This window comes from Globicephala melas, chromosome 11 (assembly GCF_963455315.2).
Source record: "Globicephala melas chromosome 11, mGloMel1.2, whole genome shotgun sequence".
Taxonomy (NCBI): Eukaryota; Metazoa; Chordata; class Mammalia; order Artiodactyla; family Delphinidae; genus Globicephala; species Globicephala melas.
Genome location: NC_083324.2, coordinates 35,728,909 through 35,747,977, shown reverse-complemented (window position 1 = coordinate 35,747,977; position 19,069 = coordinate 35,728,909). Strand labels below are relative to the sequence as shown.

General features: G+C 44.3%; 1 protein-coding gene across 6 annotated transcripts in view; it reads right to left on the bottom strand.

Annotated features, from left to right (window-relative positions):
• Positions 1–15,443, bottom strand: part of SFMBT1 (Scm like with four mbt domains 1) — a 132,868-nt gene extending 117,425 nt beyond the window's left edge. For 5 of the 6 annotated variants that reach the window (XR_009565891.1, XM_060308325.1, XM_060308328.1 and 2 more), the window contains exon 1: positions 14,659–14,890. The gene's annotated coding sequence lies outside the window, so the exon portion shown is untranslated. Of the gene's footprint in view, positions 1–14,658; positions 14,891–15,317 lie in introns of those variants that run through there. The other variant, XM_060308327.1, reaches the window with a different exon arrangement.
• Positions 15,444–19,069: the final 3,626 nt, after the last annotated feature.

Sequence of the window (19,069 nt, the reverse complement as noted above, 5' to 3'; positions counted from 1 at the left end):
TGGTACTCTCAAAGAGGGAAAGTTGGTGGGAACCTCACCAAAGTTAAACAGCTTTAGGAGGAAGCAGCACTAAAGATAAAGGCTTGGAAAGGGATTTGAAAAGGAAAAGTTCAGGATTATTTTCTTATTTTATACTGGACCTTGTCTCCATTAAAAACTGAAATGTCGGGGCTTCCCTGGTGGTGCAGTGGTTGAGACTCTGCCTGCTAATGCAGGGGACATGGGTTCTAGCCCTGGTCTGGGAGGATCCCACATGCCGCGAAGCAACTAGGCCCGTGAGCCACAACTACTGAGCCTGCGCGTCTGGAGCCTGTGCTCCGCAACAAAAGAGGCCGCGATAGTGAGAGGCCCGCGCACCATGATGAAGAGCGGCCCCCGCTTGCCACAACTAGAGAAAGCCCTTGCACAGAAACGAAGACCCAACACAGCCAAAAATAAATAAATAAAAAAATCACAAGTGCCACATGCTGTAAGTTAAATTCAAAGTCCAAGTTAATAAACACTGTTTAAAAAAAAACAAAAACTGAAATGTCTTAAGTCTGAGAAAATCTTACACTAATAATATATAAGTATTCAAAGATTACTCACTCCCTGACCTTTACTCCCACAAACATTATTCCACAAAAACCATTTCTCAAAATAACACCCTACAAAAATATTAGCCCCTCCTCCCAGCCCTGTCAAACTATCTTCCATAGGAGGCACTTTGTACCTTTCTGACAGCACTTAAACACTAGCTATTTTGTATCATATCTTATCCTGGTACTATAAGCTTCTCAAGGGCAGGGAATTTACTCAACTTTGTATTCCCTAAACTCCTGGCACCACCACTTTATGAAGTTTTCTGAATAAATTTCTATGTCAACAGATCATGGTACCTCCAATTCAGTAGAGAGGAAAAACCCACAACTTTCTAATGCAGCAATAACGTTCCTGCCTCCAGGGAGGGGTAATGTCATTCTCACAAGAGAAGGAAATTCAGTGTCCACTACCTCGAGGTGCCTCAAGGTCAGCACTGCTGACAGTCCTGGTGTGCACACTGACCAATCGGGAGTGCCTTTTTCACCTGAGAGGGCGTTAAAGCAGAGTTCCTGTGTAAATTTATTAGGCATTATCCACAGGTAATTTGCTTGCTCTACAGTCCTCTTCAAATCCTCTGACGTTAAAACAAGCCTTCAAACCATTGTTTCTTCCACCTGTTCTTTAAACATTGAACGGTCCAACTTGCCAGGCTACCCTGTTGCTTACAAGGCTTTTCACAATATAAGGAACTTGACTAAATCTAATTGCCGATTTCTATACTTCTTTTTCCTGAGATCACTTATTTATTTATTTATTTATTTATTTATTTTTTTTTTTGGCTGGACTGGGTCTTCATTGCTGCATGTGGGCTTTCTCTAGTTGTGGCGAGCGGGGGCTACTCTTTGTTGTGGTGCGCAGGCTCCTCATTGCAGCGGCTTCTCTTGTGGTGGAGCAGGGGCTCTAGGTGCACAGGCTTCAGTAGTTGTGGCGCATGGGATCAGTAGCTATGGCTCTCAGGCTTAGTTGCTCCGCAGCATGTGGGATCTTCCCGGACCAGGGATTGAACCCGCATCCCCTGCATTGGCAGGCGGATACTTAACCACTGCACCACCAGGAAAGTCCTGAGATCACTTTCTGAAGGCACCTTATCAACCCATAAGAACTTGCTTTTTGCCATACTATGTTATGCTGTCTCTTTGCCACAAGTCCAAGTCTACAAGTCGCATCCTTCTGTCTGCCTTCATGGGTCAAAACTACTCACCAGAATACAAAATAAATGGCAGAAAGAATGCCACAGCAAAGCAAACACACTTGACTCCGGAAAGCCCATAGTGCACTCAGCGGCTGCAAGCCCCTGCAGGGAAGGGCACTAGCACTTGTGGACCAGCAGTGCCCGCCCGTTGCTGGCCCAGTGTGTGCACCCTCTGCACATGCGATGACAGCCCTGGGTTAGGAATATACTACCATGAATTGTTACCCATTTTTTGATGACAGTATTTTAGAGGCAATGGCTGTACACAGAGGAGATACTGATGGGGGTATGAATGTAAGCTCTGAGGGAGTGTTCTCAAGTTCTTCCAATAAAGGGTAAGAAGTAAGAACGCAGATTACTGAAATATAATAACACTTTAAGATTCAGCTACATAATGCATCAAGATTCCAAATTCAGTTTCTTCAGAAGTTACGATACTGGAACCATAGCATTCTGTTTAAAATTCCTTATCAAGTAGCTCAGATAAAAAGCAACTTAAAAAAATTAGCTGTATTACTGCCAATGAATACAAAAAAATTTCCAGAAAATAATTTGTTAGCCAATCCATGCTGCTGTGATTTTCTCAAAACCAAAACACAAACACAAATAAACTAAATTGATAACAAGCAGCACACACACAGGTCTTGGGCTTTAAAGGCATGGTTAACACCTCACAGTCTGTGGACATCTTCAGACATCTCAGCCTCCCAAGACTCGGCTGGGAACTCTGCCCCCTCTACCCCTCCTGCCCCACAGGAAGGGGAAGGAGTGGCAGAGACTTTACCTCCTGCTCCCCTTATTCTACTGCACCCAGTGCTGAAGAACAGTCTACTTATACAAACACATTAACTCAGAAAAAACACATTCAGTATTAGAAAGTTTGTCTTAATCCAAGCAAATGCAGTTATCATTATTAGTCCATGACACTGTTTATAGCATAAAAAACTGGAAATACTGACTGAATAAATTATGGAGCAGCCATTAACAGACTACTAGGCAATCATTAAAAGAACAAGGCAGGGCTTCCCAGGTGGCGCAGTGGTTGAGAGTCCGCCTGCTGATGCAGGGGACATGGGTTCGTGCCCCGGTCCGGGAAGATCCCACATGCTGCGGAGCGGCTGGGCCCGAGGGCCATGGCCTCTGAGCCTGCGCGTCCGGAGCCTGTGCTCCGCAACGGGAGAGGGCACAACAGTGAGAGGCCCGCGTACCGCAAAAAAAAAAAACCAAAAAAAAAAAAACCAGGGCAGATCTCTGTGAACTTGGATATATCCAAGACATTTTAAATGAAAAGAGCACTACCAATTGAGTTTTTTGAAGTGGGTGGAGAAATATATATCATTATACAAATAGAATTTTTCTGGAAGAAAACAAAAAAAAACTAGGGATAACAGTGGCCTACAGAAGGGACTGAGGGGACTTCCCTAGCAGTCCAGTGGTTAAGACTCCAAGCTTCCAAGGCAGGGAGTACGGGTTCGATCCCTGGTTGGGGAACAAAGATCGATGCCGTGTGGTGTGGCCAAAAAAAAAAATTGTACAGAACGGACTGAAGGACTAGGGATATCAGTAAAGGAGTACTGTACACTCTTTTTCACTATTCAAAAAATATTTTACTACGTACCATGTATCTCTGTTTAAAAAAAAAGATTAAGGGAATTCCTTGGAGGTCCAGTGGCTAGGACTCTAGCTTCCACTGCAGGGAGCACAGATTTGATCCCTGGTCAGGGAACTAAGATTCTACATGATGCACGGCCATGGAGTGGCTGAAAAACAAGCAAACAAACAAAAAGATTAAGTACTTAAGTCTGTGATTATGATAAAAACAAAGCAATGCAAGAAAAAGTGATGCCTACTAAAAGAATTTATTATCTCTAAATTCTTTGTGGCAACATTTGAATTCAGTAAAACGGGTGGGTGGAGGGGTGGTATAGGAAGAGGTTCATTCTACCCACAGTAACTTTCAACTTTTTGCCAACCGTGATAAAAAAAAAAATGTATACTTCCTCCTCAAACCAAGATGCAAAAATCCCTTAAATGTTTGGCTCCACTGTAATCAAAGTTTAAATGATTCAAATATATTAATAGATTTGCAACTAAAGTTCAATTACATTTTACATGTTAATATCACATACTATGAGTAAACAGTTTTACATAATATCTTTTTGTTTCTAAACAAAGAACTTCAGAATTACTGAAGAGTCCAAATTTTCTAAAGTCTCTCCAGCCAAAAATCAGTTAAGTAAAAAACTAGAGTATTGACTCATTTTTCCTTTGTGCATGGAAGCAGAACAAAATATATCAAACCAAAAAAAAAAAATTTTTTTTTCATTAAAAAATAGAGGGTTTTTTCCCCCATAGCGTCACAATTTCCAAAACTTCTCCATTTCCAGGCAGGACTGAGGAGGGGGTGGGAAGGATTATAGGCAAAGTCTAAGTCTGGTCAACCCTCTTTCACTTCTGTAGTGCCTCCCCTGTTCTCAGGTACCCCCAGTCCTCATACAGATACAACATCATCAGCACTCCCACCACAGTAAGAGCATCAGTTCAATTAACAATGGTGGAAGGACAATGGATCCACTGGATTTTATTCTGAAGCTCAACCTGGGGCTCATGCACCTGCAAATAACAGGCTCTCATTAGTTACATGAGGGCAAAGGAAGTATCAACAGAATTGCCCCATCCTACGCTCATATAGAACCAGACTGGTGATTGCCTCTCTGTAACTACTATCATGAAAAGTAAAGCAAATGACTGGAGCTAATGCCCTTCAATTTGATTTTTACTAATTTTTACTAATTTTTTTACTAATGGAAATCCATTTGTGTCAAAGATCTGAAGATGGGCAGTTATCCTCGAAAAAGTGATGTTATAGGTTATAAAGAAAATGAAGTTGAGGAAAGGAATGTGGCTCACCTAAAACAATAAACAGACACTCCAAGCTGCAAAATATGACAAAACATTGACTTCTCATAAAAAAAATTTCTGAAGATTCAAAACTAAACTATAATACTGCCCCCAAATCTCCAGAGTTTAAAAAAATTTTTTTCTTAGATCATCTACAAGTTGGTTTTTTATTCATACCTCCACATAACATATATGTACTTGCTACGCCCCATTCTCAGTACAGGGATGCCATGCTGATTAAAGGACAGACCTGGTTCCTATCTTCATGGAGTTTACAACAGCAAACAGAAGAACAATGCATTAGTGCACTGTCTAGTTTTCCCACAAGGAACAATAAGGGAAAACATTCCTGGAGTAGGTTTTAATATTCTCTACACTGGGGTTCTAAAACACTTTATAATAAATTAAACTTTTAAATTTAAATATTAGAATGAGCTAAAAATAAGATAATTTCACATAGTGATAAGTGCCATGAAGAAAACCAAACAGTAATGACACATGAAAAGCCAGGGGAGCGGAGGTAAGGATGTTTAGGAAAGGTTTCATTACTGAGCTGACCCCTCTGATGAAAAGGAACTAAATGTAACAAACTCAGTGTACTTGGAGGGACAGAAAAGACATGTGGCTGGATTGTGGGAAAGCAGGCGGAAAAGTGGCAGAGGTGGGCAGGGAACAAATCACAAAGGGCATTACAGACCACAAAAGGAGTTTGGATTTTATTGTAATTACTATGGAAAGCCACTAGCAGGCTCTAAGCCTAGGAGTGACAAGACAGGATCTGATTAAACATCATAGTTTCTTGTTTAGCAAATAATACATTTTAGAGTAGAAATAATGTTATAAATGATGGTGCTGCAGTATTGCTTCTATGTTTTCGTTCAGCTATAATTCATCTACTGTCTACTCTCTGCTACGTTGTATGCAAGGTACCGATAAAGAATAAAACAGGGTCTCTCACCATGAGCTCTCAATCTGGTATAGACACTGAACAAATAATTACAATTGTAATATTCACAAGAGGAGAATATGTAGAATACTGTGAGTACCCAGGGCAAAGGGTAGTTAATCCGGCCTGGAGAAGTCCAGGGAGGAAAACTCTACAGGAGACCTGAGTCTTACAGGACAAGCAAGAATCTCCTTAGTGTAGTCCCCTAAGCACAACACCCAAACCACTGGTGGAACATGAGAAAATTTAGGGGCTGCTGAAGACTTTCTTTTCAAGTATTTACATAGCATCATTAAGGTGGAATGGGAAAAAGAGTTAACATATAAAACATGAAACTGCAACTTCACAGGTATTGCTTAAACAGGATTTATTAAGAACTTCAAAGGTACAAACTTCTAGTTATAAAATAAGTCATGGAGATGTAATGTACAGCATGGCGACTATAGTTAATAATATTGTATTACACATTTGAAAGTATCTAAGAGAGTAAATCTTAAAAGTTCTCATCATAAGAAAAAAATTTTGTAACTAGGTATGGTGACAGATGTTAACTAGACTTATTGTGGTGATCATTTCCCAATATATACAATTATCAAATCATTAGTTTTACACCTGAAACTAATATAATGTTGTATGTCAATTATACCTCAATTTAAAAATTAAATTTTTAAAAAAAAATTTGACTAGCATTTGGTTTTCCCACAACACTGAATATGTGGGTAGTCTAAATATCACTTCAACAAGTGGGTCTGTGCTCTCTGTATATGTATGTGTATGTGTGTGTGTATGTATGTATGTTAACCATTGTGTACTGGGGTTAAAAACTTTTTTTAATACCAACATTTTTTGCAGCCATTTTTATACTTAAGCCAAGACAACATTTAATCAAAATTTTCAAACAGATTTTGAAAAAATTCCAAATACTCTCCACTTAAGACTCAAAAGTTATGAAAATTTTCCTGATTTGTTTTATTTTTCTATACATATGTGCATATATGTATACTTTATGAGCCATTTGAAAGTGTTGAAGACATCATGAGACATCATGATACCTCAGCTCTAAACTCTTCAGCTTGCTTCTCCCAAGAATAAGGGCATTCTCATATATAGTCACAACACCATTATCACACTTAAAAAAAAAAATTCTTAATATCTCCTGTTATGAGGTACATAGTTTGTAAAAATTTTAAGTACAAAGGCTTTGTTGAGAACCTTGGGAGTTCCCTGGCTGCCTAGCGGTTAGGGTTCCAGGATTTCACTGCCAGGGCCTGGGTTCAATCCCTGGTCAGGGAATTGAGATCCCGCAAGCCACATGGTACGGCCATAAATAAATAAATAAGAAACTTACTGAAGGAATATATTTGGATAAAACGATTAGACTTACTATTACTTGTATTTCATTATTTTTATTTTTAAAATGTAATAATGTTTTATAAAATTTAAGTTAAAAAGTCAAAATTTTAGGAACTTCCCTGGTGGTCCGGTGGGTAAGAATCCATGCTCCCTGTGCAGCGGGCCTGGGTTCAATCCCTGGTCGTGGAACTAGATCCCGCATGCATGCCACAACTAAGAGTCCGCATGCCACAACTAAAGATCCTGCATGCCGCAACTAAGATCTGGCGCAACCAAATAAATAAATAAATATTTTTAAAAATAAAATAGTCAAAAATTTAAAGTAAATTTTTTAAATATTGAAAGAATAATTATGGTAATCAAATATGGCCAAAAGCATGAGATTGGTACGTGCGAGACTGATATTTGGGGAGCCTTGTGTTAGTGGAGGACACACTGGACATGCAGAGGAGAGTATGTGCAGAGGACCAGGGTGTAGGCGTGGCTGGAGGGATGGGCGTGTGTGAGAGGGGGCTAAGCTGGGCAGGTGAGGGGACAAGCTCCTCAAGGATTCTGTGCACATTCCTGAGGAGCCTGGACTTTCCCCTGCTGGCAGCAGAATAAGTTTATGTGATAAAATCAAGTTTGTTTAGAAAGAGCTATCTGGCCACAGTGTGTCAGATGGATTGGAGAAGGAGGGGCAGAGGATGGAGGGTATGGACAACCATTTGGAGGCAACAGAACATATTTTTAACTGCAAATATTTAACATTTTAGTTATATTATGGGCTGAACAAACCTGCTATACTGGTAAAGGAACAAAACAAAAACAGTAAAACTAAACTAAGTTTACTTGCATGTTCATGGTGTAGAAAAGCAGCTTTTAAGAGAATAAGATAAGTTAGTAGAGACTTCCATAAAACTTGAAAGAAACCCTTGGGCACTTTTGAAGGTTTCAGCATTTAAAGGAGTTGGCTCTTTTTAAAACCTAGTTTCACTTTCCAAAGTGGCTTTCCTTTTCCTTGGCAAGATTCATCACAGCGTTAATTTTATATTTACCAGTCACAATTAAAATAAAACCAATGGGAAAGAGGTGGGGTGCAGAACAGATCAAGTGATTTTCCGACAAGCAGAGTGCCCTCAGGCAGTACTGAGCAACTCCAGAAAGTTCCACTTACAGAGTCCAAGGACCAGATACCAGCTCTGCCTTGGAAGAGGAAGAGGGCAGCACTAGAAGGCCTAAGTGGCAGGACAGGATGCTGACTCTTCACTCCCCTTCCACCAGAACTCTAGTTTTACTTATTTTACATATTGGGTTTCCTAGAAAGATTTCACTTAACAAAGGGTCCCATAGCTTCTAAAAATGTTTGAAAGCCAAGGAGTCAGAACTGCACATTCTTAAGTAAAGGGTTGGTAATTCAAGAATAAAACTCAGTTCCACGGGAAAGCTGTTGGGGGAAAAAATGGAAGCCATCACTAAGAAGGAAGGTCAAAAAAGAGACCTAGGCAGATGGGCCGGCTAGAGGAGTAGCTTTAAGGTAGACTGAGGGATTCTGTTCAGGACCTGTAGATTTTGAGAGGCCAGCAGAGCATCCAAACTGGACAGGCCCAGAGAACAGAGGATATATGGATCTGAAGCTCAGCAGAAAGGTTTAGGGGGGCATAAGAGCTAGATGAAGTCTAAATGTGGGGGAATCCACCAAGGGAGGGTCTGAAAAGGTCACAGAAGGCAAAAAGAAAAGGGTCTGCCTCGAGCTAAGATTGTGTGGAGCTAGTGGCACATAGGGCCACTTCAGGAGGAGACCCTGAAGTCTCCTTCAGGGTCTGAAGTGGGCAGTCTGTCCACCGAAGAGCAGGCACAGGCTGGACTGGCAGGGGTGGTACTCAACAGAGCAGAAGCTGCAGAAGGGCAAAGGGACCAGAGTAAAGGGTACTGGCCAGGAAGCAAAAGACTGGACAATGGGTCCAGGCTTAAAGGGGCTGGAACTCTTTGAGAGGAAAAGGAGGTTAACAATGAGGTCAAAGATGACACAGGAAGAGTAGGGAAGCCTCTCAAGGAGGTGGCGGAAAAAGAATACCACACCAGAACCTGAGGTTTCAGTAGTATAGCTGCTTTGGAAAGAGCTCCTCTCAAAGTTAATAGAAAGCCAAAATCAGGGTAAAGGTCAAGGGGTGGGCTGGGAGGAGAAACGGTTTTCAGAACCCTGTTGTGCCTTAAAGCTCTGGATCTGGCTGTAGGAGTCGTGGAGCCCTCCTCAAGCACTCACAGCAGAGAAGGAAAGCCACCCTAGAAGGCAAAGCCAGAAGAGCCCACCCAGCCCACTGCTTCCCGTGTCACAACTACTACTGGCAACAGAGCCATTTAAAATTTCTCTCAGTTCACCCAGGAGCCCTTAAGGAAAGCCAGGCACAGATAATGCCTAAGAGCAGATTAAGTCTGTTTCCCAATTTGTGTACAGTGTTACTTGTATCAATATTAACAATAATAAAAACTTACGTATATTTTAAATGCAAATACAAACCATGATTGAGGACTAAAATCAACTTCAAAAGGGAAACAAATGAAAATAATAAGCATCAACTATATTAAGAGGTCAAGGGGTTCAGATATCATAAATGACCATAATAACAATCAAATACCCAAAGTTTTTCATATTTCTAGCTTTAGCTACTAGATCACCTACCCCTGCCCATTTTGCTCAATAATAAAAATGAAACCTGGACATCCCTGGTGGCACAGTAGTTAAGGATCCACCTGCTAATGCAGGGGACAAGTGTTCGATCCCTGATCCGGGAAGATTCCACATGCCGCAGAGCAGCTAAGCCTGTGCGCCACAACTACTGAGCCTGCGCTCTAGAGCCCGTGAGGCACAACTACTGAAGCCCGCACGCCTAGAGCCCGTGCTCTATAACAAGAGAAGCCACCGCAATGAGAAGCCCATGCACCGCAAGGAAGAGTAGCCCCCGCTCACCGCAACTAGAGAAAGCCCGTGCGCAGCACCAAAGACCCAACGCAGCCAAGAATAAATAAAATAAATTTTAAAACTATTCTGGGTAAAAAAATATATATAATATTTTGGAATTAAATCGAAGTACTTGTTGGTTAACACTTTAAACTGAATTTCAGCAGGAAAAACTCTTGAGGTATTTTAATGACTGATAAATTTCTCAGTCCATCTCATGTTGTCATTCCAAATACGACTGTCCTGCACTTGCAGCTGCCAACAAACCTCCCTCCATCTCTCATCTAAGACCCTCTCCAAATGTCATCTCAGCCCAAAACCAACTTTCCCAAACCAAGCAGGTACTCTCAACTGCCCTATCCACCCCAAATCAGTCTAGTGATTAACCTTTCTCTAGACTAAGCAAACACACCTGCATGCAGCACTGTACACCATGTTAGAAATGCCACTGTATAGCCTTTACCCACACAGCCCAGTGCTTGGCTCTGCAGTTACTCAACTATCAAACCACAAAGTTCAGCAGAGACCTAATACCTTTAGCACAATATATAGACAACATTTCTTTTTAATTATGTCCTTGAGTGATGATCTAAAGTCAAAAAGAGCTGAATAAATTTATAAACATCCTCTTGAATAAAAGAGACTAAAAAATAACTACAAATCTTTAGGTGCCTTTCAGCAACAGGCAAAGATTTACAATCAAACTTGTTAAAACGTCTACAGTAAAGTCATAATTTTTCTTTTAATAACCCGTCTTCTTATCCTCTCTCCCACTTTTGTAAAGCTTAAAAATGAACTTGTAACAACCTGACCACATCCTTTCTATTGTAAACATTTTCCAATGGGGCCAGTTCCACTTGAAGAAGTATACAGTCATATCAAAATCCCACTCCCTGAAGTCTAATGGTTCAAAATCTCCCAGGTAACCAAAATCCCCAGAGACTTTCAGCCAATTTAACAACTATGTACAAGAAGAAATTTTTTTTTCAATTACAAAACATTCCAGTTAGAAAACAAATTCTATTTACAGAGATAAAAATACCCTGCCATAACAAAACCATACCATTTACTGATTAAATGTTCTTTCATTCTCATTTAAATTATTCTGAAATACTGGTTAACAGCCAAATAAATCCAGAAAGAAAAGTTTCAGGAAATTATAAGATAGAAAAGATTTAATAAAAAATATTTAGCATTCAAAATACCTGCCTTATGGTCTTCTGCTTTCTGGATTGTATTCATTTCTTTAATGTGAACATGACATGAAGTCATAATAAAAAGGCCAATGAAGTTTGGACAGTTCAGCTTTTCTATAGACTTCAGAGTCAAAAGATATCAGCTTCTACATCATCATTCTACAGCTAAGCCCAGTCTAGTCACCACTGTGAAAGCAAAAGTACCCTACAGAAGCAGCAAGATTATGAATAAGAAAAGCATTTTTAAAGAGAAAAATCATAGTTTACAAAAAAACAAAAGACGGAATTCCCTTTCATATGTGCTTCTCATTTTGCATCTCTTCAGTTGCATCTCTCAAAAATTTAACAAATTTTAAGTTAAATATCTGATAATGCCAAAGCTAAGAAATCTAAAAAGAGCCACCAAAAAAGGAAAGGAGGAAGGAAGGGAGGGAGGGAGGAAGGAAGGAAGGAGAGATAAAAACTGGTGGATCAATAACAACTAAGTGATGAATTACTTTCCTAATGATGCTATGAATCTTGGGGTAGAGTGACCAAATTCAGCTTAGTTTTTGGCTAACTGTCTGACTTAGTCACAGAAAAACACAATTATTCAGCAGAATCATTTCACAAAAGAAAATCTTTGAACTTTGTGGACTACGCCCCATACATCCCTAACACAGGCCTCAGACAGTTCCCAACTTTGTATCACACAGATGGCCATGCAGTAGAAAAACACAGACCTTTGTGAGAACTAACAAGAATTCACTTACAACCTCTAACTCCTCTGCTTTAGCATTAGAAACAAGAAAGGGTACAAGAATATACTAAAAGGCATTTGGGTAGGATAAGCAAATTGCTGAAGTACTTGCTTCAGGGGGGGAATGTAAAAAACCCAACTTCCTAGGTCTAACACAAAAAGGTATCTTAATCATGTTGAAATTAAAAAGAAAAAAACACACCTGATACAACTTTTAGTTACTTTTTGTTTTTGCTTTCATCGCTAGAGTTTTAATGATTTGATAAACCAGGCAAATATCCTGCATATATAAATCAAGTTAATTGCCGTCATTTAAAAGGTTGTTAAAGCTCTATGCCCACATTCTTTAATTCACTGAACTTTAAAAAATCCATTTTCATTTAATTTTCTCAGCAAATTCTAGGCTTTAAGGAACTGACTCATCTACTGACAACTTAAATCTGACTTGTTGGGAAAGTTTATGATTCATCCTTCAAACCTAATGTCTGCAAATATACCTGTATTCCAAAAACGAGAAATAACAGATTAATACAGGCCCCGTGTCCACAAGGACTCCCAAAAACCACAGATCCAAACCTGCACAGTACTGCCTCAGCTAAAAAGTGATCTTCTGACTAAGAAGTCTCCCAGGTCAGAATTTTTAGTTATTTTAGATATTAAAAAAAGTAAGAATTGTTATAAAAGCATCAGGATTAGGGCGAAAACGACCATGACCATAACTCCAGGTTTACACACATGTTGTCCTTCAGTTTATTAATACTGCCCCCTTTCACCCTCAAAAGAGTTCTGCTGCAAAGCAAAACTTACCAGTGGTGATGGAAGTCAGTATAGTGATCACCTTGGGAGGGGGAAGGTGTTTACTGAACGGAAAGAATGTAAAGAGAGCCCTTCGGGAGGCTGAAAATACTCTGTATCTTAATCTGAGTGTAGCTACCAAAGCGTATACATACGTAAAAAGTCATTGAACTCTATGTACTTAAGATTTTACTGTAAGTTAGGCCTCAATAAATAAATGAATAAATATATATATATAATTTCAAAAACATATTAAAATACATGTGTAACTATCTTTCCAGATAATTACATGAAATCATCCAGAGCTCCCAAGATATTTTCTCTAAATGTATTTTAATAAAGATGCACATTGTGAGCACTTTTATGTAGAACCTTTCAAAGTACAGACCGAGATTTTTTTAATCGTTCACTTTAAAAAGTCACCGAATTTTAGAACTGAAAGCAGCAGAATAATGATCCACTCATCCTCTAACTCTGCAAAGAAGGAAAACCAAATCTGTAACGGGTAAGAAACATACCCAAGATAAGACAGCTAGTCAATGACAACAGCAGTAATGTAACTGTTTCCTGATCTTGGGCCACTCCCGTTTCCACCAAGCAGTTACTTTTCTGACATTATAAACAAATCTCAACTCTGAATCTACCTGTGGCCTAGAAAGATTCAACATATCCCTCAAAACACGAGGCCAACAGGCCCCAAAGTGTATGCAAGAAAACACTCATCTTCCTTCCTCCTGTCAAGACAGTTGACAAATGAACAATTACATTTTCAGGCATTTTGCTTGCGATGCAATAAAGTGTGACATCTGAAAAATGTGGTTCCAGAGGAGAAGGCATATGCAGCGATTGACAAAATCCATTTTATTTCCTTTCAAATCTCTCTGATGGTTTCTTGGTTCTCAAGACTATATCACTGCTAAGTAGGGCTCACGAAACCTCGCTCAGGGCCGTCCATCCGCATGGCTTTGAGAGAACCGCTGGGAATAACGCCCACTAAATAAAACGCCTGGCCCTGGCAAGGGTGTCCTACCCCAATCCTGGCGCATAACAAAACGTGCAGGTGACCTGTCCTTTACGGCTCAGTTTTAGAACCCAGTGAGCAGCTGACATCTTGTGAAAAACTTAACATACATCCTTTCCGCGGGAATTTATCTCTGTTCTCACAAGGCGTTTCTGCTCCCCACAGGGCAGGCCTGCCTTCTCAGGACACTCTGCTCGCCTCTCCATAGCCTCTTTTCAAGATCCAAAACGAGACTTTAAGAACAGAAATCGAAACGGTCACGGACCTCCCGAGCGGCAAGCCCGGCTGGGGTCGAGCAGCGGGCTCCCCGCGAGCCCTCGGCCCGCTCGCGCGGCGCTAGGAAGGCCCAGCGCACTCCACCACGCTGGCCCGAAGCAACCGGTTGCGGCGGCCGCTAGACGCTCAGCGGCCGCCTCGGCCCTGCGAAGTTCGGACCTCCGCGCGGCCGGCGCGCCCCCGGGTCCTGCTGCGGGTTCGCGCCCCGGCCCGGAGCGAGCCCGGGGGGCGGGTCCGCGGGGGCTCGGCGGGCGGGAGCGCGGGACGCGCGGGGAGGGGCGCGCGGCGGGCCCAGCGCGCCGGGGAACTTGGGCGCCGGCGTTGCCGCCGCCCGGCCACTTTCCTTTCACGCCCCAAGGCTGCCGCTCGGCGCGCTGTCCGCCCGGGACGGCCGGCCGCCGCCGCCGCGGCGAGGCGCCCAGGCGCGCTCCTGCTGCCCGGCAGGCCGGCGCGCGGGGACGCGCCAGGCCGCGCGCGGGCGCTGCGTTTCCCCCCCACACACACACACCCGCCCCGCCCCCGCCCCCAACGTGCTGCCGCCGCCCGTTGGCGCCTCAGACCGCGCGCCCGCCGCCCTTCGGCTCCCGGCGGATTTTCGTTGCCAAAGTTGCGTGGCCGCCTCGAGGGGGACGCCGCGCGGTCCACCGCCCCGGCGCCGCCGCCGCCCCTTCAGGCCGCCGCGCGGGAAGGCCCAGTCGGCGGCCCCGCTTTTTTACCTGTCGGGAGTTTTCGCGCGCGCACTCGCTCGATCGGTCGCTTTTCCCTTCTCGCGCTCGTTTTCTTTCTTTTCTTCTTTTCGTTCCCCCGTGCGGGCGCTTTTTCCGCTCGCGCCGCCTGCACTCGCCCGCTCGCGCCCTTCTTCCTGCTGGGCTCCGCGGAGCGGGGCGGCCGGCAGCTCTCCCCGCCCCCCTCCACCCGCGCTCCGGCGGAGGCGGCGGCGGCGGCGCTCAGCGCTCCGACTCATTCCAATATGGCACGGGCGCAGGGCGCATGCGCCCGCGCCCCCCCACCATCCGCGCTCCTCCCGGCAGCCCGCGCCCCTCGCGCCGCACGCGTGGCGCCCCCCGGCCTGGCCTCCCAGAACTCGCCCGCTTGTCTTCCCGCATCGCTGGGCGGTTGCGGGAGGCGAGGCGGCCGCGGACTGGGGTCCTGGGGGGTCCAGCGCCGCCAGCCGCCCCAGCCCCACGTGCCCGCAGCCCACAACTTGCAGCGGACACCCCCGAGGCCGTGGCGCAAGGCAAGCGGCGGCGCCTCCGGCCCCCGACGGCGCTGCGACCCCGCGCTGCCTGGCCCCGACAGGGAGACGCGCCCCCAGGGACCCAGCGCCCACCGTGTCCCTGCTCCAACCCACGAGGGAAGGGCCCCCGCGCCTCACCTCGGGTTGTGGACAGAGCCCAGGAAACCGGGTGGCGTCCCTGTGTAGATTTTGGTGTCCGAGCCGGCGGAAGCGCGATGCTGTCGTCCGCACGTGACAGCCTCCGGCAAGATGGCATTAGCGGAGGAACGGACCGAGCGACAGCTGGATACCAGATCGGCGCGTGTCGCCGTGGGAGAGGGCTGCGTCCTCCCGCCTGGCCCACGTCGGAGACGTGGCGCGACCCTTGAGATCTGAGAAGGCACCCAAGTGCCCCCTGTCTGCGAAGTCAGACCCGGACCCCCGGCACACCCGGTGTCTCTAGGCTTCCGCAGGAGGTGCCCTGTAAATCCGAGTTTTCCTGCCGCTCGGGGCCCCGGCGAGGGGGCACAAGACGGCTGCCGAATTCCGCCGGGAGTGCAGGGGGCCCGGGGTCGGGACAGAAGCTCGAAGGTGGCTACAAGCCAGCCCCGCAACCCGAGGTGCCCACGGGCGTTATGTTCCCCGAGCTTGCCCCTTCCCCAGCGAGGGCAGGTGCCAGTGGGACACCCCTATCCCCACCTGCTCTGGAGAGTTCCATGCAGGAAGGAGTCCCTGTGCCGTGGAGACCCAGGAGTGCCTGGACTCCCGGGCCCAGGGAGGAGGTCTCCAAGAGGGCTTTGACGGCTCCTGCCTTTCGGGGAGGAGGAGGCGCCCCCACCGCAAGAAGGAGGTCTGGGGTGCCAAATGCGGCTCAAATCATTTCCTACTGACCTCAACCATCGCGCTGGAAAATATTACCCCACTTTACAGACAAGAGTTGCTCAAAGTCACGCTGCTGGCTAGATTTGAATCCAGTTTTTTTGTTTGTTTGTTTTTGTTTTAACTGCCACTGAAAAGAATAAGAAAACCAGGGAGAAAGAAACATGAAAAAAGAATAAAGTATCCATACTACTACTACAAAATGCAACTTTTTACACATGAAACCTTCCGCTTATATGCACGTCTTTACATAGTTGCAACCACACATTCTCTTTTGTGTTTGCTACCATCGCTAACATTTTTCTTCTGTTCACACAATTCATTTTTAATGTGTGCAGGTATCCTCATCCATTCACTCAGTCTCTTAATATTGCCTATTTTGGTTCCTTGTAATTGTTTGCTAATGTGTATCTTAGTTCTGCACTTGGAACAAATTCCTGACAGTCGAATAACCAGGTGGAAGGTTAAGGAACAGCAAGGTGTTCTTGCCCCACAGTGCCATAGGGCTTCCCAAAGAGCTGCCCCACTTACTCTGCACCTCCCAGGAACAAGTGTAAAAGAGTTCAATACACATTTCTAAGCGTTGGGTACCATCATTTTTTCTCCCCAATTTAACAGTGTCTATTGGTATTTCAAGGTTACTTCAGTATTTCTTAGATGACTTTAAAAAGAAATGTTTTTTCCATGCATTTACTATTCTGTATTTCCCTTTCTGTAAATGATCTGTTCACATCCATTCATCTTTTGGGGACTTGAACCTCTTCTAACATTGAATAAGCATTTTTTTATGTTATAGATATTGCTCTTCTGTCATAAGTGATCCAAATATTTCCCAGTCCATTGTTCTTTTTTGTTTTATTCAATCTGTCATTCTGGTCCTTTGTGATTTTTTAAAATTATTTCAATGCAGACAAACCTTTCTTCGACCCATCTGATAGTCTTATTTTCTGCTAGTTTTCTAAAACTTCATTTTACATCTAGTTCTTTGGTGATTATCCATGGCAAGTTCATTTTGCTGTGTGGGGTAAAATATAGATTTAATTAACCAGCACCATCACCAGTTTTTATGCAGTCACCATTAATTAAATAATTCTTCCCTTATCCTTTGCTTAGTAAAATCTACTTTTATACTAGGCTTTTGATTTTGGTTGGTCCATTTCTGAATTGTCCATTTCCTTTCACAGACTTTGGTTTAAGCAAATAACATGTGGATCTAAATATTGGTTCTTTAAAATAGGTTCTCACATCTGGCAGGGCTAGAATCCTCCTCATGGGGTCTTCTTTTATTCAGAATATCACTTGATATCCAGACTGGTTTAAGTCCGTACACATTTTAGGATAATCATACAGGGCTTAAGAGTGCTGGCTTTGGAGATGGGATCATCCAGGTTCAACACTCACCAGCCCTGTGACCTTGGCAAGTTGCTTATCACCTCTAGGCCTTATGGTCTTGGTCTGTAAAACGGGGATAAAAGTGACACCTGCCTCACAAGCTCAATGCCCGTCATATAGTGTATATATATATATATATATACTCAGTAAATATCAGCATTGTTATTGATATTTTTCCCAAAAAAAGGGATTTTGCATGGAGTTACGTTAAACCTATGAATTCATTTAAACAGATCAAATACTCTATAATATTTCATTTTCCCAACCAGGACATGTGCTATCTTTCCTCCAAATATGTTACAACTCAGACAGAAGCGAGGTCCCTCATTGACTCCAGCCTCTCTCTGTTGCTCACCTTCACGACCCCTGAGGAAGAGGAAGAGCAGAAAGCCACAAGGAACTACCATTTAAGAGTCTGGCTTGTGCAGGGCCCCGTGTAGGTATGGACATGTATGCACATGCAGGAAATCTTCTTTACCCTTTGCAACACCCCCCAGGGCAGGTCATGGCATTCTCTATGGACAAAGAGCAAACTGGGAGTTTCCAGGTCACTCAGTGAGAGCCAGAGCTAGACCACAAACCTGGCGGACCAGCCCCTCAACCCCTCTGCCACTTGGAATTTCGTATAGTAGTTATTCACAGAGGAGGCAATGCCAGAGGAGCATGGAGGAAACTGACTTCTGATCATGGCACACCCCTGCTCAAAAGCCTCCCAGGGCTTCCCGTTGCACTTTGAAAAAGCCAAAAGACTTACTTTGGCCTCTGAGACTGGCCCTGGCCATCCTACAAACTCACCAGGCACCACTCACCAGTCTTGCTTGCTGCAGTTCACCTGTACCTACATCCTTTCCATCCCATAAGTATGACAAGCCCCTTCCCGCCTCAGGACCCTTGCACACTCTGTTCCCACTGCCTGGGACACCCTCCATCCCACCTCATGCACCCACCTTCACATAGTTAGTACCATCTCATTGTCCCAGTATCTGTTTAAGAAGGTAGTCTCCTGGACTTCCTCCTGTTGTTAAGTTGTTAAGAATCTGCCTGTTAATGCAGGGGACACAGATTCGATCCCTGGTCCGAGAAGTTTTGACATGCCACAGCACAACTAAGCCCGGGCACCACAACTCCTGAGCCCGTGTGCCACAACTACTGAGGCCCGCAAGCCCTAGAGCCCACGCGTGGCAACTACTGAGCCCACACACGGCAACTACGGAAGCCCGCGTGCTCTAGGGTCTGCACACCTAGAGCCTGTGCTCTGCAACAAGAGGAGCCACCGCAATGAGAAGCCCACGCACCACAACGAAGAGTAGCCCCCGCTCACCGCAACTAGAGAAAGCCCATGCACAGCAACAAAGACCCAACACAGCCAAAAATTAACAAATTAAATAAATAACTAAATAAGAAGGTGGTCTCCTTAGACAAGTCTTCCCTGCCCACTCCACCTAACAGGTTCTCTCTCTCCCCACAATTGGTACCTATAATTTATATCTGTATTTTTGTCATTTTGTGGGGTCTGTCACCCTTGTCTAATAACCCCACAGACATCAGTCCCCCTGAGGGCAGAGATGTGCCTGTTTCATTCACTATGAAGCTGGTCCTTTCCCTGAGAAGCAGCAGGTTGATGAGAGGGTGGCTAGTGG